This window comes from Patagioenas fasciata, chromosome 29, assembly GCF_037038585.1.
Source record: "Patagioenas fasciata isolate bPatFas1 chromosome 29, bPatFas1.hap1, whole genome shotgun sequence".
Taxonomy (NCBI): domain Eukaryota; kingdom Metazoa; phylum Chordata; class Aves; order Columbiformes; family Columbidae; genus Patagioenas; species Patagioenas fasciata.
This window is the reverse complement of record NC_092548.1, coordinates 187,593-213,242: the sequence shown is the minus strand read 5'-3', so window position 1 is coordinate 213,242 and position 25,650 is coordinate 187,593.

The following is a 25,650-nucleotide window of genomic DNA, read 5'->3' as shown; positions in this document are numbered from 1 at the left end:
GGTGGGTCCTGGGATGTCACAATGAGCCCTGCGGACAAGGGTGGTACCCACGGTGTCACAATGGGCCCTGGGAACAAGGGGGGGTCCCCATAGTGTCACAATGGGTCCTGGGGACAAGTGGGGTCCCCAGGATGTCACAATGTGTCCTGGGGACAATGTGGGGTCCTGGGATGTCACAATGGGTCCCAGTGACAAAGGGGCCCCCTGAATGTCACAATGGGTCCTGGGGACAACGGGGGGTCCTGCGACATCACAATGGGCCCTGGGGACAAGGAGGGATCCCCAGGATGTCACAATGAGCCCTGGGGACAATGGGGGGTCCTGGAATGTCACAATGGGCCTTGGGGACAATGGGGGTCCCCAGGATGTCACAATGGGCCCTTGGGACAATGGGGTTGCCCAGGATGTCACAATGGGCCCTGGGGACAATGGGAGTCCCCAAGGTGTCAGAACGAGCCCTGGGGACAAAGTGGAATCCTGGAATGTCACAATGGCCCCCAGTGACAAAGGGGTTCCCCATGGTGCCACAATGGGCCCTGGGGACAAAAGGGGTCCCCAGGATTTCACAATAGCACTGGGGACAAAGGGGGGTCATGGGATGTCACAATGGGCCCTGGGGACAAGGGAGATTCCCATGGTGTCACAATAAGCCCTGGGGACAAAGTGGGGTCCTGGGATGTCACAATGGGCTCTGGGGACAAGGAGGGTCCCCCAGGATGTCACAATGGGCCCTGGGGACAAAGGGGGTCCTGGGATGTCACAATGGGCTCTGGGGACAAGGAGGGTCCCCAGGATGTCACAATGGGCCCTGTGGACAAAGAGCGTCCCCAGCATGTCACAATGGGCCCTGGGGACAAAGGGGGTCCCCACGGTATCAGAATGGGCCCTGGGGACAAAGGGGGGTCCCCTGAATGTCACAATGGGCCCTGGGGACAGTGGGGGGTCCTGGGACGTCACAATGGGCCCTGGGGACAAGGGTGGGTCCCCAGGATGTCACAATGGGCCCTGGGGACAAAGGGGGGTCCCCAGGATGTCACAATGGGCCCTGGGGACAATGTGGGGTCCCCTGAATGTCACAATGGGCCCTGGGGACAAGGAGGTGCCGAGGATGTCACAATGGGCCCTGGGGACAATGGGGGGTCCCCTGAATGTCAAAATGGGCCCTGGGGACAAGGAGGGATTCCCGAGATGTCACAATGAGCCCTGCGGACAAGGGTGGTACCCACGGTGTCACAATGGTCACTGGGCACAAGGGGGGGTCCCTATAGTGTCACAATGGGTCCTGGGGACAAGTGGGGTCCCCAGGATGTCACAAGGGCCCTGGGGACAATGTGGGGTCCTGGGATGTCACAATGGGCCCCAGTGACAAAGGGGGTCCCCATGGTGCCACAATGGGCTGTGGGGACAAAAGGGGTGCCCAGGATGTCACAATGGGCCCTGGGCACCAGGGTGGGTCCTGCGATGTCACAATGGGCCCTGGGGACAAAGGGGGTCCCCTGGATGTCAGAATGGGCTCTGGGGACAAAGGGGGGTCCTGGGATGTCACAATGAACCCTGCGGACAAGGGTGGTACCCACGGTGTCACAATGGGCCCTGGGAACAAGGGGGGGTCCCCATAGTGTCACAATGGGTCGTGGGGACAAGTGGGGTCCCCAGGATGTCACAATGGGCCCTGGGGACAATGTGGGGTCCTGGGATGTCACAATTGGCCCCAGTGACAAAGGGGCCCCCTGAATGTCACAATGGGTCCTGGGGACAATGGGGGGTCCTGGGACGTCACAATGGGCCCTGGGGACAGGGAGGGATCCCCAGGATGTCACAATGGGCCCTGGGGACAGTGGGGGGTCCTGGGATGTCACAATGGGCCCCAGTGACAAGGGGGGGTCCCCAGGATGTCACAATGGGCCCTGGGGACAAAGAGGGGTCCCCTGAATGTCACAATGGGCCCTGGGGACAAGGGGGTGCAGAGGATGTCAAAATGGGCCCTGGGGACAATGGGGGGTCTTGGAATGTCACAATGGGCCTTGAGGACAATGGGGGTCCCCAGGATGTCACAATGGGCCCTTGGGACAATGGGGTTGCCCAGGATGTCACAATGGGCCCTGGGGACAATGGGGTTGCCCAGGATGTCACAATGGGCCCTGGGGACAATGGGAGTCCCCAAGGTGTCAGAACGAGCCCTGGGGACAAAGTGGAATCCTGGAATGTCACAATGGCCCCCAGTGACAAAGGGGTTCCCCATGGTGCCACAATGGGCCCTGGGGACAAAAGGGGTCCCCAGGATTTCACAATAGCACTGGGGACAAAGGGGGGTCATGGGATGTCACAATGGGCCCTGGGGACAAGGGAGATCCCCATGGTGTCACAATAAGCCCTGGGGAGAAAGTGGGGTCCTGGGATGTCACAATGGGCTCTGGGGACAAGGAGGGTCCCCAGGATGTCACAATGGGCCCTGGGGACAAAGGGGGGTCCTGGGATGTCACAATGGGCTCTGGGGACAAGGAGGGTCCCCAGGATGTCACAATGGGCCCTGGGGACAAAGGGGGTCCCCTGGATGTCACAATGGGCTCTGGGGACAAGGAGGGTCCCCAGGATGTCACAATGGGACCTGGGGACTATGGGGGGTGTCCAGGATGTGAGAATGAGTCCTGAGGACAAGGGGGGGTCACCATGGTGTCACAATGGGTCCCCAGTGACAAGGAGAGGTCCCCATGGTGTCACAATAGGCCCTGGGGACAAAGTGGGGTCCAAGAATGTCACAATGGGCCCTGGGGACAAAAGGGGTTGCCATGGTGCCACAATGGGCCCTGAGGTCAAAGGGGGTCCCCATGGTGCTACAATGGCCCTGGGGACAAAGGGGGGTCCTGGGATGTCACAATGGGCCCTGGGGACAAAGGGGGTGTCCCCATGGTGCCACAACGGGCCCTGGGAGCAAGGGGGTGGCCAGGATGTCACAATGGGTCCTGGGGAAAATGGGGGGTGCCCAGGATGTCACAATGGACCCTGAGGACAAGCGGGGGTCTCCATGGTGTCACAATGGGCCCCAGTGACAAAGGGGCTCCCCTGAATGTCACAATAGGTCCTGGGGACAATGGGGGGTCCTGGGACGTCACAATGGGCCCTGGGGACAAGGAGGGATCCCCAGGATGTCACAATGGGCCCTGGGGACAAAGAGGGGTCCCCTGAATGTCACAATGGGCCCTGGGGACAAGGGGGTGCAGAGGATGTCACAATGGGCCCTGGGGACAATGGGGGGTCCTGGGACATCACAATGGGCCCTGGGGCCAAGGAGGGATCCCCAGGATGTCACAATGGGCCCTGGGGACAATGGGGGGTCGTGAGACGTCACAATGGGCCCTGGGGACAAGGGGGTGCCGAGGATGTCACAATGGGCCCTGGGGACAATGGGGGGTCCTGGGATGTCACAATGGGCCCTGGGGACAAGGAGGGTCCCCTGAATGTCACAATGGGCCCTGGGGACAATGGGGGGTCCTGGGATGTCACAATGGGCCCTGGGGACAAGGGTGGGTCCCCAGGATGTCACAATGGGCCCTGGGCACAAGGAGGGGTCCCCATAGTGTCACAATGGGTCCTGGGGACAAGTGGGGTGCACAGGATGTCACAATGGGCCCTGGGGACAATGTGGGGTCGCCTGAATGTCACAATGGGCCCTGTGGACAAGGGGGTGCCGAGGATGTCACAATGGGCCCTGGGGACAATGGGGGGTCCCCTGAATGTCAAAATGGGCCCTGGGGACAAGGAGGGATTCCCAGGATGTCACAATGGGCCCTGGGGACAAGGGGGTGTCCCCAGGATGTCACAATGGGCCCTGGGGACAAGGGAGATCCCCATGGTGTCACAATAAGCCCTGGGGACAAAGTGGGGTCCTGGGATGTCACAATGGGCCCCAGTGACAAAGCGGGTCCCCATGGTGCCACAATGGGCCGTGGGGACAAATGGGGTCCCCAGGATGTCACAATGAACCCTGGGGACAAACGGTGGTCCTGGGACATTTCAATGGGCCCTGGGGACAAAGGGGGGACCCCAGGATGTCACAATGGGTCCTGGGGACAAAGGGGGTCCCCTGGATGTCACAATGGGCTCTGGGGACAAGGAGGGTCCCCAGGATGTCACAATGGGTCCTGGGGACAAAGGGGGGTCCCGTGAATGTCACAATGGGCCCTGGGGACAAGAGGGGATCCCTAGGATGTCACAATGGGCCCTGGGGACTAATGTGGTCCCCACGGTGTCACAATATGTCCTGGAGACAAAGGGGGGTCCCCAGGATGTCACAATGGGCCCTTGGGACAATGGGGTTCCTAGGATGTCACAATGGGTCCCCAGTAACAAGGGAGGTCTCCACGGTGCCAGGATGGGTCCTGGAGACAAGGAGGTCCCCAGGATGTCACAATGGGCCGTGGGGACAAAGAGGCTGCCCAGGATGTCACAACGGGACCTGGGGACAAGGGGGTCTCCAGGAACTCACAATGGGCTCTGGGGACAATGGAGGTTCCCCAGGATGTTCACAATAGGCCCTGAGGACAAGGGGTGGTCCCCATGCTGTCACAACGGGTCTCCAGTGACAAGGGGGTCCCCAAGGTGTCACAATGGGCCCTGGGGACAATGGGGGGTCCTGGTACGTAACAATAGGCCCTGAGGACAAGGGGTGGTCCCCATGATGTCACAACGGGTCTCCAGTGACAAGGGGGTCCCCAAGGTGTCACAATGGGCCCTGGGGACAATGCGGGGTCCTGGGACGTCACAATGGGCCCTGGGGACAAAGAGGGGTCCCCTGAATGTCACAATGGGCCCTTGGGACAAGGGGGTGCCGAGGATGTCACAATGGGCCCTGGGGACAATGGGGGTCCTGGGACGTCACAATGGGCCCTGGGGACACAGAGGGGCCCTAGGACGTCACAATCAGTCCTGGGGACAAGGTGGGGTCCCCTGAGAGTCACAATGAGCCCTGGGAAGAGAGGGGGCTCCCAAGGACATCACAATGGGCCCTGGGAACAATGGGGGGTCCTGGGACGTCACAATTGGCCCTGGGGACAAGAGGGGGTCCCCAGGATGTCACAATGGGCCCTGGGGACAAGGAGGGATCCCCAGGATGTCACAATGGGCCCTGGGGACAATGGGGGGTCCTGGGACGTCACAATGGGCCCTGGGGACTAGAGGGGGTCCCCAGGATGTCACAATGGGCCCTGGGGACAAAGAGGGGTCCCCTGAATGTCACAATGGGCCCTGGGGACAAGGGGGTGCCGAGGATGTCACAATGGGCCCTGGGGACAATGGGGGTCCTGGGACGTCACAATGGGCCCTGGGGACACAGAGGGGCCCTAGGACGTCACAATCAGTCCTGGGGACAAGGTGGGGTCCCCTGAGAGTCACAATGAGCCCTGGGAAGAGAGGGGGCTCCCAAGGACATCACAATGGGCCCTGGGAACAATGGGGGGTCCTGGGACGTCACAATTGGCCCTGGGGAAAAGGGGGGGTACCCATAGTGTCACAATGGGTCCTGGGGAAAATGGGGTCCCCAGGATGTCACAATGGGCCCTGGGGACAATGTGGGGTCCTGGGATGTCACAATGGGCCCCAGTGACAAAGGGGGTCCTCTGAATGTTACAATAGGTCCTGAGGACAGTGGGGGGTCCTGGGACGTCACAATGCGACCTGGGGACAAAGAGGGATCCCCAGGATGTCACAATGGGCCCTGGGGACAATGGGGGGTCCTAAGACGTCACAATGGGCCCTGGGGCCAAGCAGGGATCCCCAGGATGTCACAATGGGCCCTGGACACAATGGGGGGTCCTGGGACGTCACAATGGGCCCCGTTGACAAGGGGGGGTCCCCAGGATGTCACAATGCGCCCTGGGGCCCAGGGGGGTCCTGCGATGTCACAATGAGCCCTGTGGAAAAGGGTGGTGCCCACGGTGTCACAATGGGCCCTGGGAACAAGGGGGGGTCCCCATAGTGTCACAATGGGTCCTGGGGACAAGTGGGGTCCCCACGATGTCACAATGTGTCCTGGGGACAATGTGGGGTCCTGGGACGTCACAATGGGCCCCAGTGACAAAGGGGCCACCTGAATGTCACAATGGGTCCTGGGGACAATGGGGGGTCCTGGGACGTCACAATGGGCCCTGGGGACAAGAAGGGATCCCCAGGATGTCACAATGGGCCCTGGCGACAATGGGGGGTCCTGGGACGTCACAATGGGCCCCAGTGACAAGGGGGGGTCCCCAGGATGTCACAGTGTGCCCTGGGTACAAAGAGGCGTCCCCGGAATGTCACAATGGGCCCTGGGGACAAGGGGGTGCCCTGAATGTCACAATGGGCCCTGGGGACAATGGGGGGTCCTGGGATGTCACAATGGGCCCCAGTGACAAGTGGGGGTCCCCAGGATGTCACAATGGGCCCTGGGGACAAGGGGGTGTAGTGGATGTCACAATGGGCCTTGGGGACAATGGGGGGTCCTGGAATGTCACAATGGGCCCTGGGGACAATGGGGGTCCCCAGGATGTCACAATGGGTCCTGGGGACAATGGGAGTCCCCAAGGTGTCAGAACGAGCCCTGGGGACAAAGTGGAATCCTGGAATGTCACAATGGCCCCCAGTGACAAAGGGGTTCCCCATGGTGTCATAATGGGCCCTGGGGACATAAGGGGTCCCCAGGATTTCACAATAGCACTGGGGACAAAGGGGGGTCATGGGATGTCACAATGGGCCCTGGGGACAAGGGAGATCCCCATGGTGTCACAATAAGCCCTGGGGACAAAGTGGGGTCCTGGGATGTCACAATGGGCCCTGGGGACAAAGGGGGGTCCTGGGATGTCACAATGGGGCCCAGTGACAAAGAGGGGCCTCATGGTGCCACAATGGGCCCTGGGGACAAAGGGGGTCCCCTGGATGTCACAATGGGCTCTGGGGACAAGGAGGGTCCTCAGCATGTCACAATGGGCCCTGGGGACAAAGAGGGGTCCCCTGAATGTCACAATGGGCTCTGGGGACAATGGGGTGCAGTGGATGTCACAATGGGCCCTGGGGACAATGGGGGGTGTCCAGGATGTGAGAATGAGTCCTGAGGACAAGGGGGGGTCCCCATGGTGTCACAATGGGTCCCCAGTGACAAGGAGGGGTCCCCATGGTGTCACAATAGGTCCTGGGGACAAAGTGGGGTCCAAGAATGTCACAATGGGCCCTGGGGACAAAAGGGGTTGCCATGGTGCCACAATGGGCCCTGGGGTCAAAGGGGGTCCCCATGGTGCTACAATGGGCCCTGGGGACAAAGGGGGGTCCTGGGATGTCACAATGGGCCCTGGGGACAAGCGGGGGTCTCCATGGTGTCACAATGGGCCCCAGTGACAAAGGGGGTCCCCTGAATGTCACAATAGGTCCTGGGGACAATGGGGATCCTGGGACGTCACAATGGGTCCTGGGGACAAGGAGGGATCCCCAGGATGTCACAATGGGCCCTAGGGACAAAGAGGGGTCCACTGAATGTCACAATGGGCCCTGGGGACAATGGGGGGTCCTGGGACGTCACAATGGGCCCTGGGGACAAGGGGGGGTCCCCAGAATGTCACAATGGGCCCGGGGGACAAAGGGGTGCCGAGGATGTCACAATGGGCCCTGGGGACAATGGGGGGTCCTGGGATGTCACAATGGGCCCTGGGGACAAGGGGGTCCCCCAGATATCACAATGGGCCCTGGGGACAATGTAAGGTCCTGGGCTGTCACAATGGGCCCTGGGGAGAAAGGGGGTCCCCTGGATGTCACAGTGGGCTCTGGGGACAAGGAGGGTCCCCAGAATGTCACAATGGGCCCTGGGGACAAAGAGCGTCCCCAGCATGTCACAATGTGTCCTGGGGACAATGTGGGGTCCTGGGATGTCACAATGGGCCCCAGTGACAAAGGGGCCCCCTGAATGTCACAATGGGTCCTGGGGACAATGGGGGGTCCTGGGATGTCACAATGGGCCCTGGGGACAATGGGGGGTCCTGGGACGTCACAATGGGCCCCAGTGAGAAGGGGGGTCCCCAGGATGTCACAATGGGCTCTGGGGACAAAGAGGGGTCCCCTGAATGTCACAATGGGCCCTGGGGACAATGGGGGGTCCTGGAATGTCACAATGGGCCTTGGGGACAATGGGGGTCCCCAGGATGTCACAATGGGCCCTGGGGACAATGGGGTTGCCCAGGATGTCACAATGGGCCCTGGGGACAATGGGAGTCCCCAAGGTGTCAGAACGAGCCCTGGGGACAAAGTGAAATCCTGGGATGTCACAATGGCCCCCAGTGACAAAGGGGTTCCCCACGGTGTCACAATGGGCCCTGGGGACAAAAGGGGTCCCCAGGATTTCACAATAGCACTGGGGACAAAGGGGGGTCATGGGATGTCACAATGGGCCCTGGGGACAAGGGAGATCCCCATGGCGTCACAATAAGCCCTGGGGACAAAGTGGGGTCCTGGGATGTCACAATGGGCTCTGGGGACAAGGAGGGTCCCCAGGATGTCACAATGGGCCCTGGGGACAAAGGGGGGTCCTGGGATGTCACAATGGGCCCCAGTGACAAAGAGGGTCCTCATGGTGCCACAATGGGCCCTGGGGACAAAGGGGGTCCCCTGGATGTCACAATGGGCCCTGTGGACAAAGAGCGTCCCCAGCATGTCACAATGCGCCCTGGGGACAATGGGGGGTCCCCACGGTATCAGAATGGGCCCTGGGGACAAAGGGGGTCCCCTGAATGTCACAATGGGCCCTGGGGACAGTGGGGGGTCCTGGGACGTCTCAATGAGCCCTGGGGACAAGGGGGGGTCCCCAGGATGTCACAATGGGCCCTGGGGACAAAGAGGGGTCCCCTGAATGTCACAATGGGCCCTGGGGACAAGGGGGTGCAGTGGATGTCACAATGGGCCCTGGGGACAATGGGGGGTGTCCAGGATGTGAGAATGAGTCCTGAGGACAAGGGGGGGTCCCCATGGTGTCATAATGGGTCCCCAGTGACAAGGAGGGGTCCCCATGGTGTCACAATAGGCCCTGGGGACAAAGTGGGGTCCAAGAATGTCACAATGGGCCGTGGGGACAAAAGGGGTTGCCATGGTGCCACAATGGGCCCTGGGGTCAAAGGGGACCCCATGGTGCTACAATGGGCCCTGGGGACAAAGGGGGGTCCTGGGATGTCACAATGGGTCCTGGGGACAAAGGGGGTGTCCCCATGGTGCCACAACGGGCCCTGGGAGCAAGGGGGTGGCGAGGATGTCACAATGGGTCCTGGGGAAAATGGGGGGTGCCCAGGATGTCACAATGGACCCTGAGGACAAGCGGGGGTCTCCATGGTGTCACAATGGGCCCCAGTGACAAAGGGGCTCCCCTGAATGTCACAATAGGTCCTGGGGACAATGGGAGGTCCTGGGAAGTCACAATGGGCCCTGGGGACAACGAGGGATCCCCAGGATGTCACAATAGACCCTGAGGACAAGCGGGGGTCTCCATGGTGTCACAATGGGCCCCAGTGACAAAGGGGCTCCCCTGAATGTCACAATAGGTCCTGGGGACAATGGGAGGTCCTGGGAAGTCACAATGGGCCCTGGGGACAACGAGGGATCCCGAGGATGTCACAATGGGCCCTGGGGACAAAGAGGGGTCCCCTGAATGTCACAATGGGCCCTGGGGACAAGGGGGTGCAGAGGATGTCACAATGGGCCCTGGGGACAATGGGGGGTCCCCTGAATGTCAAAATGGGCCCTGGGGACAAGGAGGGATTCCCAGGATGTCACAATGGGCCCTGGAGACAAGGGGGTGTCCCTAGGATGTCACAATGGGCCCTGGGGACAAGTGGGGTCCCCAAGTGGGGTCCCCAGGATGTCACAAGGGCCCTGGGGACAATGTGGGGTCCTGGGATGTCACAATGGGCCCCAGTGACAAACGGGGGCCCCTGAATGTCACAATGGGCCCTGGGGACAATGGGCGGTCCTGGGACGTCACAATGGGCCCTGAGGACAAGGAGGGATCCCCAGGATGTCACAATGGGCCTGGGGACAAATAGGGGTCCCCTGAATGTCACAATGGGCCCTGGGGAAAATGGGGGGTCCTGGGACGTCACAATGGGCCCCAGTGACAAGAGGGGGTCCCCAGGATGTCACAATGGGCCCTGGGAACAATGGGGGGTCCTGGGACGTCACAATGGGCTGTGGGGACAAGGGGGGGTCCCCAGGATGTCACAATGTGCCCTGGGTTTCAAAGAGGCGTCCCCTGAATGTCACAATGGGCCCTGGGGACAATGGGGGGTCCTAAGACGTCACAATGGGCCCTGAGGACAAGGAGGGATCCCCAGGATGTCACAATGGGCCCTGGGGACAATGGGGGGTCCTGGGACGTCACAATGGGCCCTGGGGACAAAGAGGGGTCCCCTGAATGTCACAATGGGCCCTGGGGACAATGGGGGGTCCTGGAATGTCACAATGGGCCCTGGGGACAAAGGGGATGTCCACATGGTGCCACAATGGGCCCTGGGAGCAAGGGGGTCCCCAGGATGTCACAATGGGTCCTGGGGACAATGGGAGGTGCCCAAGATGTCACAATGGACCCTGAGGACAAGCAGGGGTCTCCATGGTGTCACAATGGGCCCTGGGGACAAACGTGGTTCCCCTCAATATCAAAATGGGTCCTGGGGACAAAGTGGGCTCCTCGGATGTCACAATGGACACTGGGGACAACGGGAGGTCCTGGGACGTCACAATGGGCCCTGGGGACAAAGTTGGTCCCCACGATGTCTCAATGAGCCCCAGTGACAAAGGGGGGTCCCCAGGATGTCACAATGGGCCGTGGGGACAATGAGGGGTCCTGGGACATCACAATGGGTCCTGGGGACAAGGGGGGGACCCCTGAATGTCACAATGGGCCCTGGGGACAATGTGGGGTCCTGGGATGTCACAATGGGCCCCACTGCCAAAGGGGGTCCCCTGAATGTCACAATGGGCCCTGGGGACAATGGGGGATCCTGGGACGTCACAATGGGCCCTGGGGACAAGGGGGGTGTCCCCTGAATGTCACAATGGGCCCTGGGGACAATGTGGGGTCCTGGGATGTCACAATGGGCCCCAGTGACAAAGGGGGTCCCCTGAATGTCACAATGGGCTCTAGGGACAATGGGGGGTCCTGGGAAGTCACAATGGGCCCTGGGGACAAGGGGGGTGTCCCCTGAATGTCACAATGGGCCCTGGGGAGAAAGGGGGTCCCCAGGATGTCAAAATGGGCCTTGGGGACAAAGTGGGGTTCTTGGATATCACAATGTGACACAGTGCAAAGGGGGTCCCCATGGTGCCACAATGAACCCTGGGGACAAAGGGAGGTCCCTAGGATGTCACAATGGGCCCTTGGGACAATGGGGTTCCTGGGATGTCACAACGGGTCCCCAGTGACAAAGGGGGTCCCCAGGATGTCTCAATGGGCCCTGAGGACAATGGGAGGTCCCCATGGTGTCACAAAGGGTCCCCAGTGACAAGGGAGGTCCCCACGGTGCCAGGATGGGTCCTGCGGACAAGGAGGTCCCCAGGATGTCACCATGGGCCCTGGGGACAAAGGGGGTCCCCAGGATGTCACAATGGGCCCTGGGGACAAAGAGACTCCCCAGGATGTCACAATGGGACCTGGGGACAAGGGGGTCCCCAGGAACTCACAATGGCCTCTGGGGACAATGGAGGTTCCCCAGGATGTTCACAATAGGCCCTGAGGACAAGGGGTGGTCCCCATGGTGTCACAATGGGTCCCCAGTGACAAGGGGGTCCCCAAGGTGTCACAATGGGCCCTGGGAACAACGGGGGGTCCTGGGACGTAACAATAGGCCCTAGGGACAAAGGGGGTCCCCACGGTGTTACAATGGTCCCGGGTGACAAAGGGGGATGCCCAGGATGTCACAATGGGCCCTGAGGCAAGGAGGGGTCTCCATGGTGTCACGATGGGTCCTGGGGACAAGGGGGTCCCCAGGATGTAAGAATGAACCCTGGGGACAATGGGGGGTCCTGGGAAGTCACAATGGGTCCTGGGGACAAAGGGTGTCTCCAGGATGTCACAATGGGCTCTGGGGACAATGCAGGGTCCTGGGACGTCACAATGGGTCCTTAGGACAAAGAGGGGTCCCCAGGATGTCACAATGGGCCCTGGGGACAATGTGGGGTCCTGGGATGTCACAATGGGCCCCAGTGACAAAGGGGGTGCCCTGAATGTCACAATGGGCCCTGGGGACAATGGGGGGGTCTTGGGACGTCACAATGGGCCCTGGGGACAAGGAGGGATCGCCAGGATGTCACAATGGGCCCTGGGGACAATGGGGGGTCCTGGGACGTCACAATGGGCCCTGGGGACAAGAGGGGGTCCCCAGGATGTCACAATGGGCCCTGGGGACAAAGAGGTGTCCCCTGAATGTCACAATGGGCCCTGGGGACAAGAGGGGGTCCCCAGGATGTCACAATGGGCCCTGGGGACAAAGAGGTGTCCCCTGAATGTCACAATGGGCCCTGGGGACAAGGGGGTGCAGAGGATGTCACAATAGGCCCTGGGGACAATGGGGGGTCCTGGGACGTCACAATGGGCCCTGGGGACAAGGAGGGATCCCCAGGATGTCACAATGGGCCATGGGGACAATGGGGGGTCCCGGGACATCACAATGGGCCCGGGGAACAAGGGGGTTCCCCAAGATGTCACAATGGGCCCTGGGGACAAAGAGGGGCCCTACAACGTCACAATCAGCCCTGGGTACAAGGGGGGATCCCCTGAAAGTCACAATGAGCCTTGGGAGCAGAGGGGGCTCCCCAGGACGTCACAATGGGCCCTGGGAACAATGGGGGTCCCTTGAAGGTCACAATGGGCCCTGGGGACAATGGTGGGTCCCCTGAATGTCAAAATGGGCCCTGGGGACAAACGGGGGTGTCGACGGTGTCAAAATGGGTCCTGGGGACAAAGGGCGTCCCCAGGATGTCACAATATGCCCTGGGGACAAAGGGGGTCCCCACGGTATGAGAATGGGCCCTGGGGACAAAGGGGGGTCCCCTGAATGTCACAATGGGCCCCAGTGACAAAGGGGGTCCCCTGAATGTCACAATGGGTCCTGGGTACAATGTGGGGTCCTGGGACGTCACAATGGGCCCTGGGGACAAGGAGGGATCCCCAGGATGTCACAATGGGCACTGGGGACAATGGGGGGTCCTGGGACGTCACAATGGGCCCCAGTGACAAGGGGGGGTCCCCAGGATGTCACAATGGGCCCTGAGGACAAAGAGGGGTCCCCTGAATGTCACAAAGGGCCCTGGGGACAAGGGCGTGCCGAGGATGTCACAATGGGCCCTGGGGACAATGGGGGGTCCTGGAATGTCACAATGGGCACTGGGGACTATGGGGGTCCCCAGGATGTCACAATGGGCCTTGGGGATAATAGGAGGTTCTGGGATGTCACAATGGGCCCTGGGGACAATGGGGGGTGCCCAGGATGTGAAAATGAGTCCTGAGGACATGGGGGGGTCCCCATGGTGTCACAATGGGTCCCCAGTGACAAGGAGGGGTCCCCATGGTGTCACAATAGGCCCTGGGGACAATGGGGTCCCCTGAATGTCACAATGGGCCCTGGGAACAAAAGTGGTTGCCATGGTGCCACAATGAGCCCTGGGGACAAAGGGAGGTCCCTACAATGTCACAATGGGCCCTGGGGACTAATGAGGTCCCCACGGTGTCACAGTGCGTCCTGGAGAAAAAGGGGGGTCCCCAGGATGTTACAATCTGCTCTTGGCACAATGGGGTTCCTGGGATGTCACAATGGGCCCTGGGGACAATGGGGGTCCCCACGGTGCCACGATGGGTCCTGGGGACAAGGGCGTCCCCCTAGATGTCACAATGGGCCCTGGGGACAATGGGGTTGCCCAGGATGTCACAATGGACCCTGGGGACAAAGGGGGGTGGGCAGGATGTCACAATGGGCACTGGGGACAAAGGGGGGGTCCCCATGGTGTCACAATGGGTCCCCAGTGACAAGGAGGGTTCCCCATGGTGTCACAATAGGCCCTGGGGACAAAGTGGGGTCCTAGAATGTCACAATGAGCCCTGGGGACAAAGGGGGGTCCTGGGATGTCACAATGGGCCCTGGGGACAAGAGGGGATTCCTAGGATGTCACAATGGGCCCTGGGGACTAATGTGGTCCCCACGGTGTCACAATATGTCCTGGAGACAAAGAGGGGTCCCCAGGATGTCACAATGGGCCCTTGGAACAATGGGGTTCCTGGGATGTCACAATGGGTCCCCAGTGACAAAGGGGGTCCCCAGGATGTCTCAATGGGCCCTGAGAACAATGGGAGGTCCCCATGGTGTCACAAAGGGTCCCCAGTGACAAGGGAGGTCCCCACGGTGCCACGATGGGTCCTGGGGACAAGGAGGTCCCCAGGATGCCACAATGGGCCCTGGGGACAATGGGGGGTCCTGGGACGTCACAATGGGCCCTGGGGACAAAGAGGCTCCCCAGGATGTCACAATGGGACCTGGGGACAAGGGGTGGTCCCCATGGTGTCACAATGGGTCCCCAGTGACAAGGGGGGTCCCCAAGTGTCACAATGGGCCCTGGGGACAATGGGGGTCCCGGGACGGAATAATAGGCCCTGGGGACAAAGGGGGGGTCCCACAGTGTCACAATGGGCCCTGGGGACAAAGGGGGTCCCCACGGTGTTACAATGGTCCAGGGGGAAAAAGGGGGATGCCCAGGATGTCACAATGGGCCCTGAGGACAAGGGGGTTCCCCAGGGTGTCGGAATGGGTCCCCAGTGACAAGGAGGGTCCCCATGGTGTCACGATGGGTCCTGGGGACAAGGGGGTCCCCAGGATGTAACAATGGACCCTGGGGACAATGGGGGGTCCTGGGACGTCACAATGGGCCCTGGATACAAAGGGGGTCCCCAGGATGTCACAATGGGCCCTGGGGACAATGTGGGGTCCTGGGACGTCACAATGGGCCCCAGTGACAAAGGGGGTCCCAGGATGTCACAATGGGCCCTGGGGACAATCTGGGGTCCTGGGACGTCACAATGGGCCCTGGGGACAAGGAGGGATCCCCAGGATGTCACAATGGGCACTGGGGACAATGGGGGGTCCTGGGACGTCACAATGGGCCCTGGGGACAAGAGGGGGTCCCCAGGATGTCACAATGGGCCCTGGGGACAAAGAGGGGTCCCCTGAATGTCACAATGGGCCCTGGGGACAAGGGGGTGCCGAGGATGTCACAATGGGCCCTGGGGACAAGGGGGGGTCCCCAGGATGTCACAATGGGCCCTGGGTACAAAGAGGGGTCTCTAAAGTGTCACAATGGGCCCTGGGGACACAGAGGGGCCCTAGGACGTCACAATCAGCCCTGGGGACAAGGGGGGGGTCCCCTGAAAGTCACAATGAGCCCTGGGAACAGAGGGGGTCCCCAGGACGTCACAATGGGCCCTGGGAACAATGGGGGTCCCTTGAAGGTCACAATGGGCCCTGAGGACAATGGTGGGTGTCCTGAATGTCAAAATGGGCCCTGGGGACAAAGGGGGGGTCCGCAGGATGTCACAATGGGCACTGGGGACAAAGGGGGAGTCCCCATGGTGTCACAATGGGCCCAAGTGACAAGGAGGGCACCCACGGTGACACGATGGGTCCTGGGGACAAGGGGGTCCCCCAGATGTCACAATGGGCCCTGGGGACAAAGGGGGATCCCCAGGATGTCACAATGGGCCCTGGGGACAAAGGGGGATCCCCAGGATGTCACAATGGGCCCTGGGGACAAGGGGGTCCCCCAGATGTCACAATGGGCCCTGGGGACAAAGGGGTTCCCCATGGTGCCACAATGGGCCCTGGGCACAAAGGGGGTCCCCAGGATTTCACAATAGCACTGGGGACAAAGGGGGGTCACGGGATGTCACAATGGGCCCTGGGGACAAGGGAGGTCCCCATGGTGTCACAATAAGCCCTGGGGACAAAGTGGGGTCCTGGGATGTCACAATGGGCCCCAGTGACAAAGGGGGTCCCCATGGTGCCACAATGGGCCGTGGGGACAAAAGGGGTCCGCAGGATGTCACAATGAACCCTGGGGACAAAGGGGGTCCCCTGGATGTCACAATGGGCTCTGGGGACAAGGGTGGTACCCACGGTGTCACAATGGGCCCTGGGAACAAGGCGGGGTGCCCATAGTGTCACAATGGGTCCTGGGGACAAGTGGGGTCCCCAGGATGTCACAATGGGCCCTGAGGACAATGTGGGGTCCTGGGATGTCACAATGGGCCCCAGTGACAAAGGGGGTGCCCTGAATGTCACAATGGGTCCTGAAGACAATGGGGGATCCTGGGACGTCACAATGGGCCCTGGGGACAAGGAGGGATCCCCAGGATGTCACAATGGGCCCTGGGGACAAACAGGGGTCCCCTGAATGTCACAATGGGCCCTGGGGACAAGGGGGTGCCGAGGATGTCACAATGGGCCCTGGGGACAATGGGGGGTCCTGGGATGTCACAATGGGCCCTGCGGACAAGGAGGGATCCCCAGGATGTCACAATGGGCCCTGGGGACAATGGGGGGTCCTGAGACGTCACAATGAGCCCTGCGGACAAGGGTGGTACCCAGGACGTCACAATGGGCCCTGGGGACAAGGGGGGGTCCCCATAGTGTCACAATGGGTCCTGGGGACAAGTGGGGTCCCCAGGATGTCACAATGGGCCCTGGGGACAATGTGGGGTCCTGGGATGTCACAATGGGCCCCAGTGACAAAGGGGGTCCCCTGAATGTCACAATGGGTCCTGGGGACAATGGGGGGTCCTGGGACGTCACAATGGGCCCTGGGGACAAGGAGGGATCCCCAGGATGTCACAATGGGCCCTGGGGACAATGGGCGGTCCTGGGACGTCACAATGGGCCCTGAGGACAAGGAGGAATCCCCAGGATGTCACAATGGGCCCTGGGGACAATGGAGGGTCCTGGGACGTCACAATGGGCCCTGGGGACAAGAGGGGGTCCCCTGGATGTCACAATGGGCTCTGGGGACAAGGGGGGTCCCCAGGACGTCACAATGGGCCCTGGGGACAAAGGGGGGTGTCGATGGTGTCACAATGGGCCCCAGTGTCAAAGGGGGTCCCCATGGTGCCACAATGGGCCCTGGAGACAAAGGGGGTCCCTTGGATGTCACAATGGGCTCTGGGGACAAGAAAGGTCCCCAGGATGTCACAATGGGTCGTGGGGACAAGGAGGGATCCCCAGGATGTCACAATGGGCCCTGGGGACAATGGGGGGTCCTTAGACTTCACAATGGGCCCTGGGGACAAAGAGGGGTCCCCTGAATGTCACAATGGGCCCTGGGGACAATGGGGGGTCCTGGGACGTCACAATGGGCCCCAGTGACAAGAGGGGGTCCCCAGGATGTCAACAATGGGCCCTGGGAACAAACAGGGGTCCCCGGAATGTCACAATGGGCCCTGGGGACAAGGGGGTGCAGAGGATGTCACAATGGGCCCTGGGGACAATGGGGGGTCCTGGGACGTCACAATGGGCCCTGCGGACAAGGAGGGATCCCCAGGATGTCACAATGGGCCCTGGGAACAATGGGGGGTCCTGGGACGTCACAATGGGCTGTGGGGACAAGGGGGGGTCCCCAGGATGTCACAATGTGCCCTGGGTTTCAAAGAGGCGTCCCCTGAATGTCACAATGGGCCCTGGGGACAATGGGGGGTCCTAAGACGTCACAATGGGCCCTGAGGACAAGGAGGGATCCCCAGGATGTCACAATGGGCCCTGGGGACAATGGGGGGTCCTGGGACGTCACAATGGGCCCTGGGGACAAAGAGGGTTCCCCTGAATGTCACAATGGGCCCTGGGGACAAGGGGGTGCAGTGGATGTCACAATGGGCCCTGGGGACAATGGGGGGTCCTGGGACGTCACAATGGGCCCTGGGGACAAAGGGGATGTCCACATGGTGCCACAATGGGCCCTGGGAGCAAGGGGGTCCCCAGGATGTCACAATGGGTCCTGGGGACAATGGGAGGTGCCCAAGATGTCACAATGGACCCTGAGGACAAGCAGGGGTCTCCATGGTGTCACAATGGGTCCCCAGTGACAAGGGGGGGTCCCCATGGTGTCACAATGGGCCCTGGGGACAAACGTGGTTCCCCTCAATATCAAAATGGGTCCTGGGGACAAAGTGGGCTCCTCGGATGTCACAATGGACACTGGGGACAACGGGAGGTCCTGGGACGTCACAATGGGCCCTGGGGACAAAGTTGGTCCCCACGATGTCTCAATGAGCCCCAGTGACAAAGGGGGGTCCCCAGGATGTCACAATGGGCCGTGGGGACAATGAGGGGTCCTGGGACATCACAATGGGTCCTGGGGACAAGGGGGGGACCCCTGAATGTCACAATAGGCCCTGGGGACAATGTGGGGTCCTGGGATGTCACAATGGGCCCCACTGCCAAAGGGGGTCCCCTGAATGTCACAATGGGCCCTGGGGACAATGGGGGATCCTGGGACGTCACAATGGGCCCTGGGGACAAGGGGGGTGTCCCCTGAATGTCACAATGGGCCCTGGGGACAATGTGGGGTCCTGGGATGTCACAATGGGCCCCAGTGACAAAGGGGGTCCCCTGAATGTCACAATGGGCTCTAGGGACAATGGGGGGTCCTGGGAAGTCACAATGGGCCCTGGGGACAAGGGGGGTGTCCCCTGAATGTCACAATGGGCCCTGGGGAGAAAGGGGGTCCCCAGGATGTCAAAATGGGCCTTGGGGACAAAGTGGGGTTCTTGGATATCACAATGTGACACAGTGCAAAGGGGGTCCCCATGGTGCCACAATGAACCCTGGGGACAAAGGGAGGTCCCTAGGATGTCACAATGGGCCCTTGGGACAATGGGGTTCCTGGGATGTCACAACGGGTCCCCAGTGACAAAGGGGGTCCCCAGGATGTCTCAATGGGCCCTGAGGACAATGGGAGGTCCCCATGATGTCACAAAGGGTCCCCAGTGACAAGGGAGGTCCCCACGGTGCCAGGATGGGTCCTGCGGACAAGGAGGTCCCCAGGATGTCACCATGGGCCCTGGGGACAAAGGGGGTCCCCAGGATGTCACAATGGGCCCTGGGGACAAAGAGACTCCCCAGGATGTCACAATGGGACCTGGGGACAAGGGGGTCCCCAGGAACTCACAATGGCCTCTGGGGACAATGGAGGTTCCCCAGGATGTTCACAATAGGCCCTGAGGACAAGGGGTGGTCCCCATGGTGTCACAATGGGTCCCCAGTGACAAGGGGGTCCCCAAGTGTCACAATGGGCCCTGGGAACAACGGGGGGTCCTGGGACGTAACAATAGGCCCTAGGGACAAAGGGGGTCCCCACGGTGTTACAATGGTCCCGGGTGACAAAGGGGGATGCCCAGGATGTCACAATGGGCCCTGAGGCAAGGAGGGGTCTCCATGGTGTCACGATGGGTCCTGGGGACAAGGGGGTCCCCAGGATGTAAGAATGAACCCTGGGGACAATGGGGGGTCCTGGGACGTCACAATGGGTCCTGGGGACAAAGGGTGTCTCCAGGATGTCACAATGGGCTCTGGGGACAATGCAGGGTCCTGGGACGTCACAATGGGTCCTTAGGACAAAGAGGGGTCCCCAGGATGTCACAATGGGCCCTGGGGACAATGTGGGGTCCTGGGATGTCACAATGGGCCCCAGTGACAAAGGGGGTGCCCTGAATGTCACAATGGGCCCTGGGGACAATGGGGGGGTCTTGGGACGTCACAATGGGCCCTGGGGACAAGGAGGGATCGCCAGGATGTCACAATGGGCCCTGGGGACAATGGGGGGTCCTGGGACGTCACAATGGGCCCTGGGGACAAGAGGGGGTCCCCAGGATGTCACAATGGGCCCTGGGGACAAAGAGGTGTCCCCTGAAAGTCACAATGGGCCCTGGGGACAAGGGGGTGCAGAGGATGTCACAGTAGGCCCTGGGGACAATGGGGGGTCCTGGGACGTCACAATGGGCCCTGGGGACAAGAGGGGGTCCCCAGGATGTCACAATGGGCCCTGGGGACAAAGAGGTGTCCCCTGAATGTCACAATGGGCCCTGGGGACAAGGGGGTGCAGAGGATGTCACAATAGGCCCTGGGGACAATGGGGGGTCCTGGGACGTCACAATGGGCCCTGGGGACAAGGAGGGATCCCCAGGATGTCACAATGGGCCATGGGGACAATGGGGGGTCCCGGGACATCACAATGGGCCCGGGGAACAAGGGGGTTCCCCAGGATGTCACAATGGGCCCTGGGGACAAAGAGGGGCCCTACAACGTCACAATGGGCCCTGGGGACAATGGTGGGTCCCCTGAATGTCAAAATGGGCTCTGGGGACAAAGGGGGGTCCGCAGGATGTCACAATGGGCACTGGGGACAAAGGGGAGGTCCCCATGGTGTCACAATGGGCCCAAGTGACAAGGAGGGTCCCCACGGTACCACGATGGGTCCTGGGGACAAGGGGGTCCCCCAGATGTCACAATGGGCCCTGGGGACAATGGGGTTGCCCAGGATGTCACAATGGACCCTGGGGACAAAGGGGGATCCCCAGGATGTCACAATGGGCCCTGGGGACCAGGGGGGTCCTGCGATGTCACAATGGGCCCTGGGGAGAAAGTGGGTCCCCTGGATGTCACAATGGGCTCTGGGGACAAGGAGGGTCCCCAGGATGTCACAATGACCCCTGCGGACAAGGGGGGTGTCGATGGTTTCACAATGGGCCCTGGGAACAAGGTGGGGTCCCCATAGTGTCACAATGGGTCCTGGGGACAAGTGGCGTCCCCAGGATGTCACAATGGGTCCTGGGGAGAATGTGGGGTCCTGGGATGTCACAATGGGCCCCAGTGACAAAGGGGTTCCCTATGGTGCCACAATGGTCCCTGGGGACAAAGGGGGTCCCCAGGATTTGACAATAGCACTGGGGACAAATGGGGGTCATGGGATGTCACAGTGGGCCCTGGGGACAAGGGAGGTCCCCATGGTGTCACAATAAGCCCTGGGGACAAAGTGGGGTGTTGGGATGTCACAATGGGCCCCAGTGACAAAAGGGGGTCCCCATGGTGCCACAATGGGCCGTGGGGACCAGGGGGGGTACTGCAATGTCACAATGGGCCCTGGGGAGAAAGGGGGTCCCCTGGATGTCACAATGGGCTCTGGGGACAAGGAGTGTCCCCAGGATGTCACAATGGGCCCTGGGGACAAACGGGGGTGTCGACGGTGTCAAAATGGGTCCTGGGGACAAAGGGCGTCCCCAGGATGTCACAATATGCCCTGGGGACAAAGGGGGTCCCCACGGTATGAGAATGGGCCCTGGGGACAAAGGGGGGTCCCCTGAATGTCACAATGGGCCCTGGGGACAATGGGGGTCCTGGGATGTCACAATGAGCCCTGCGGACAAGGGTGGTACCCACAGTGTCACAATGGGCCCTGGGCACAAGGGGTGGTCCCCATAGTGTCACAATGGGTCCTGGGGACAAGTGGGGTCCCCAGGATGTCACAATAGGTCCTGGGGACAATGTGGGGTCCTGGGATGTCACAATGGGCCCCAGTGACAAAGGGGGTCCCCTGAATGTCACAATGGGTCCTGGGTACAATGTGGGGTCCTGGGACGTCACAATGGGCCCTGGGGACAAGGAGGGATCCCCAGGATGTCACAATGGGCCCTGGGGACAATGGGGGGTCCTGGAATGTCACAATGGGCACTGGGGACTATGGGGGTCCCCAGGATGTCACAATGGGCCTTGGGGATAATAGGAGGTTCTGGGATGTCACAATGGGCCCTGGGGACAATGGGGGGTGCCCAGGATGTGAAAATGAGTCCTGAGGACATGGGGGGGTCCCCATGGTGTCACAATGGGTCCCCAGTGACAAGGAGGGGTCCCCATGGTGTCACAATAGGCCCTGGGGACAATGGGGTCCCCTGAATGTCACAATGGGCCCTGGGAACAAAAGTGGTTGCCATGGTGCCACAATGAGCCCTGGGGACAAAGGGAGGTCCCTACAATGTCACAATGGGCCCTGGGGACTAATGAGGTCCCCACGGTGTCACAATGCGTCCTGGAGAAAAAGGGGGGTCCCCAGGATGTTACAATCTGCTCTTGGCACAATGGGGTTCCTGGGATGTCACAATGGGCCCTGGGGACAATGGGGGTCCCCACGGTGCCACGATGGGTCCTGGGGACAAGGGCGTCCCCCTAGATGTCACAATGGGCCCTGGGGACAATGGGGTTGCCCAGGATGTCACAATGGACCCTGGGGACAAAGGGGGGTGGGCAGGATGTCACAATGGGCACTGGGGACAAAGGGGGGGTCCCCATGGTGTCACAATGGGTCCCCAGTGACAAGGAGGGTTCCCCATGGTGTCACAATAGGCCCTGGGGACAAAGTGGGGTCCTAGAATGTCACAATGAGCCCTGGGGACAAAGGGGGGTCCTGGGATGTCACAATGGGCCCTGGGGACAAGAGGGGATTCCTAGGATGTCACAATGGGCCCTGGGGACTAATGTGGTCCCCACGGTGTCACAATATGTCCTGGAGACAAAGAGGGGTCCCCAGGATGTCACAATGGGCCCTTGGAACAATGGGGTTCCTGGGATGTCACAATGGGTCCCCAGTGACAAAGGGGGTCCCCAGGATGTCTCAATGGGCCCTGAGAACAATGGGAGGTCCCCATGGTGTCACAAAGGGTCCCCAGTGACAAGGGAGGTCCCCACGGTGCCACGATGGGTCCTGGGGACAAGGAGGTCCCCAGGATGCCACAATGGGCCCTGGGGACAATGGGGGGTCCTGGGACGTCACAATGGGCCCTGGGGACAAAGAGGCTCCCCAGGATGTCACAATGGGACCTGGGGACAAGGGGTGGTCCCCATGGTGTCACAATGGGTCCCCAGTGACAAGGGGGGTCCCCAAGTGTCACAATGGGCCCTGGGGACAATGGGGGTCCCGGGACGGAATAATAGGCCCTGGGGACAAAGCGGGGGTCCCACAGTGTCACAATGGGCCCTGGGGACAAAGGGGGTCCCCACGGTGTTACAATGGTCCAGGGGGAAAAAGGGGGATGCCCAGGATGTCACAATGGGCCCTGAGGACAAGGGGGTTCCCCAGGGTGTCGGAATGGGTCCCCAGTGACAAGGAGGGTCCCCATGGTGTCACGATGGGTCCTGGGGACAAGGGGGTCCCCAGGATGTAACAATGGACCCTAGGGACAATGGGGGGTCCTGGGACGTCACAATGGGCCCTGGAGACAAAGGGGGTCCCCAGGATGTCACAATGGGCCCTGGGGACAATGTGGGGTCCTGGGACGTCACAATGGGCCCCAGTGACAAAGGGGGTCCCCAGGATGTCACAATGGGCCCTGGGGACAATCTGGGGTCCTGGGACGTCACAATGGGCCCTGGGGACAAGGAGGGATCCCCAGGATGTCACAATGGGCCCTGGGGACAATGGGGGGTCCTGGGACGTCACAATGGGCCCTGGGGACAAGAGGGGGTCCCCAGGATGTCAAAATGGGCCCTGGGGACAAAGAGGGGTCCCCTGAATGTCACAATGGGCCCTGGGGACAAGGGGGTGCCGAGGATGTCACAATGGGCCCTGGGGACAAGGGGGGGTCCCCAGGATGTCACAATGGGCCCTGGGTACAAAGAGGCGTCTCTAAAGTGTCACAATGGGCCCTGGGGACACAGAGGGGCCCTAGGACGTCACAATCAGCCCTGGGGACAAGGGGGGGGTCCCCTGAAAGTCACAATGAGCCCTGGGAACAGAGGGGGTCCCCAGGACGTCACAATGGGCCCTGGGAACAATGGGGGTCCCTTGAAGGTCACAATGGGCCCTGGGGACAATGGTGGGTGTCCTGAATGTCAAAATGGGCCCTGGGGACAAAGGGGGTTCCGCAGGATGTCACAATGGGCACTGGGAACAAAGGGGGAGTCCCCATGGTGTCACAATGGGCCCAAGTGACAAGGAGGGCACCCACGGTGACACGATGGGTCCTGGGGACAAGGGGGTCCCCCAGATGTCACAATGGGCCCTGGGGACAAAGGGGGATCCCCAGGATGTCACAATGGGCCCTGGGGACAAAGGGGGATCCCCAGGATGTCACAATGGGCCCTGGGGACAATGGGAGTCCCCAAGGTGTCAGAACGAGCCCTGGGGACAAAGTGGAATCCTGGGATGTCACAATGGCCACCAGTGACAAAGGGGTTCCCCATGGTGCCACAATGGGCCCTGGGCACAAAGGGGGTCCCCAGGATTTCACAATAGCACTGGGGACAAAGGGGGGTCACGGGATGTCACAATGGGCCCTGGGGACAAGGGAGGTTCCCATGGTGTCACAATAAGCCCTGGGGACAAAGTGGGGTCCTGGGATGTCACAATGGGCCCCAGTGACAAAGGGGGTCCCCATGGTGCCACAATGGGCCGTGAGGACAAAAGGGGTCCGCAGGATGTCACAATGGGCCCTGGGGACAAAGGGGGTCCCCTGGATGTCACAATGGGCTCTGGGGACAAGGGTGGTACCCACGGTGTCACAATGGGCCCTGGGAACAAGGCGGGGTGCCCATAGTGTCACAATGGGTCCTGGGGACAAGTGGGGTCCCCAGGATGTCACAATGGGCCCTGAGGACAATGTGGGGTCCTGGGATGTCACAATGGGCCCCAGTGACAAAGGGGGTGCCCTGAATGTCACAATGGGTCCTGAAGACAATGGGGGGTCCTGGGACGTCACAATGGGCCCTGGGGACAAGGAGGGATCCCCAGGATGTCACAATGTGCCCTGGGGACAAGGGGGGGTCCCCAGGATGTCACAATGTGCCCTGGGTACAAAGAGGCGTCCCCTGAATGTCGCAATGGGCCCTGGGGACAAGGGGGGGTCCTGGGATGTCACAATGGGCCCTGGGGCCAAACAGGGATCCCCAGGATGTCACAATGGGCCCTGGGGACAATGGGGGGTCCTGGGACATCACAATGGGCCCCAGTAATAAGGGGGTATCCCCAGGATGTCATAATGGGCCCTGGGGACCAGGGGGGTCCTTCGATGTCACAATGGGCCCTGGGGACAAAGGGGGTCCCCTGGATGTCACAATGGGCCCTGGGGACAAAGGGGGGTCCTGGGATGTCTCAATGAGCCCTGCGGACAAGGGTGGTACCCACGGTGTCACAATGGGCCCTGGGAACAAGGGGGGGACCCCATAGTGTCACAATGGGTCCTGGGGAAAATGGGGGGTCCTGGGACGTCACAATGGGCCCTGGGGACAAGGAGGGATCCCCAGGATGTCACAATGGGCCCTGGGGACAAAGAGGCGTCCCCGGAATGTCACAATGGGCCCTGGGGACAAAGAGGAGTCCCCTGAATGTCACAATGGACCCTGGGGACAATGGGGGATCCTGGGACGTCACAATGGGCCCCAGTGACAAGGGGGGGTCCCCAGGATGTCACAATGTGCCCTGGGGACAAAGAGGCGTCCCCGGAATGTCACAATGGGCCCTGGGGACAAGGGGGTGCCCTGAATGTCGCAATGGGCCCTGGGGACAATGGGGGGTCCTAAGACGTCACAATGGGCCCTGGGGACAAGGAGGGATCCTGGGACGTCACAATGG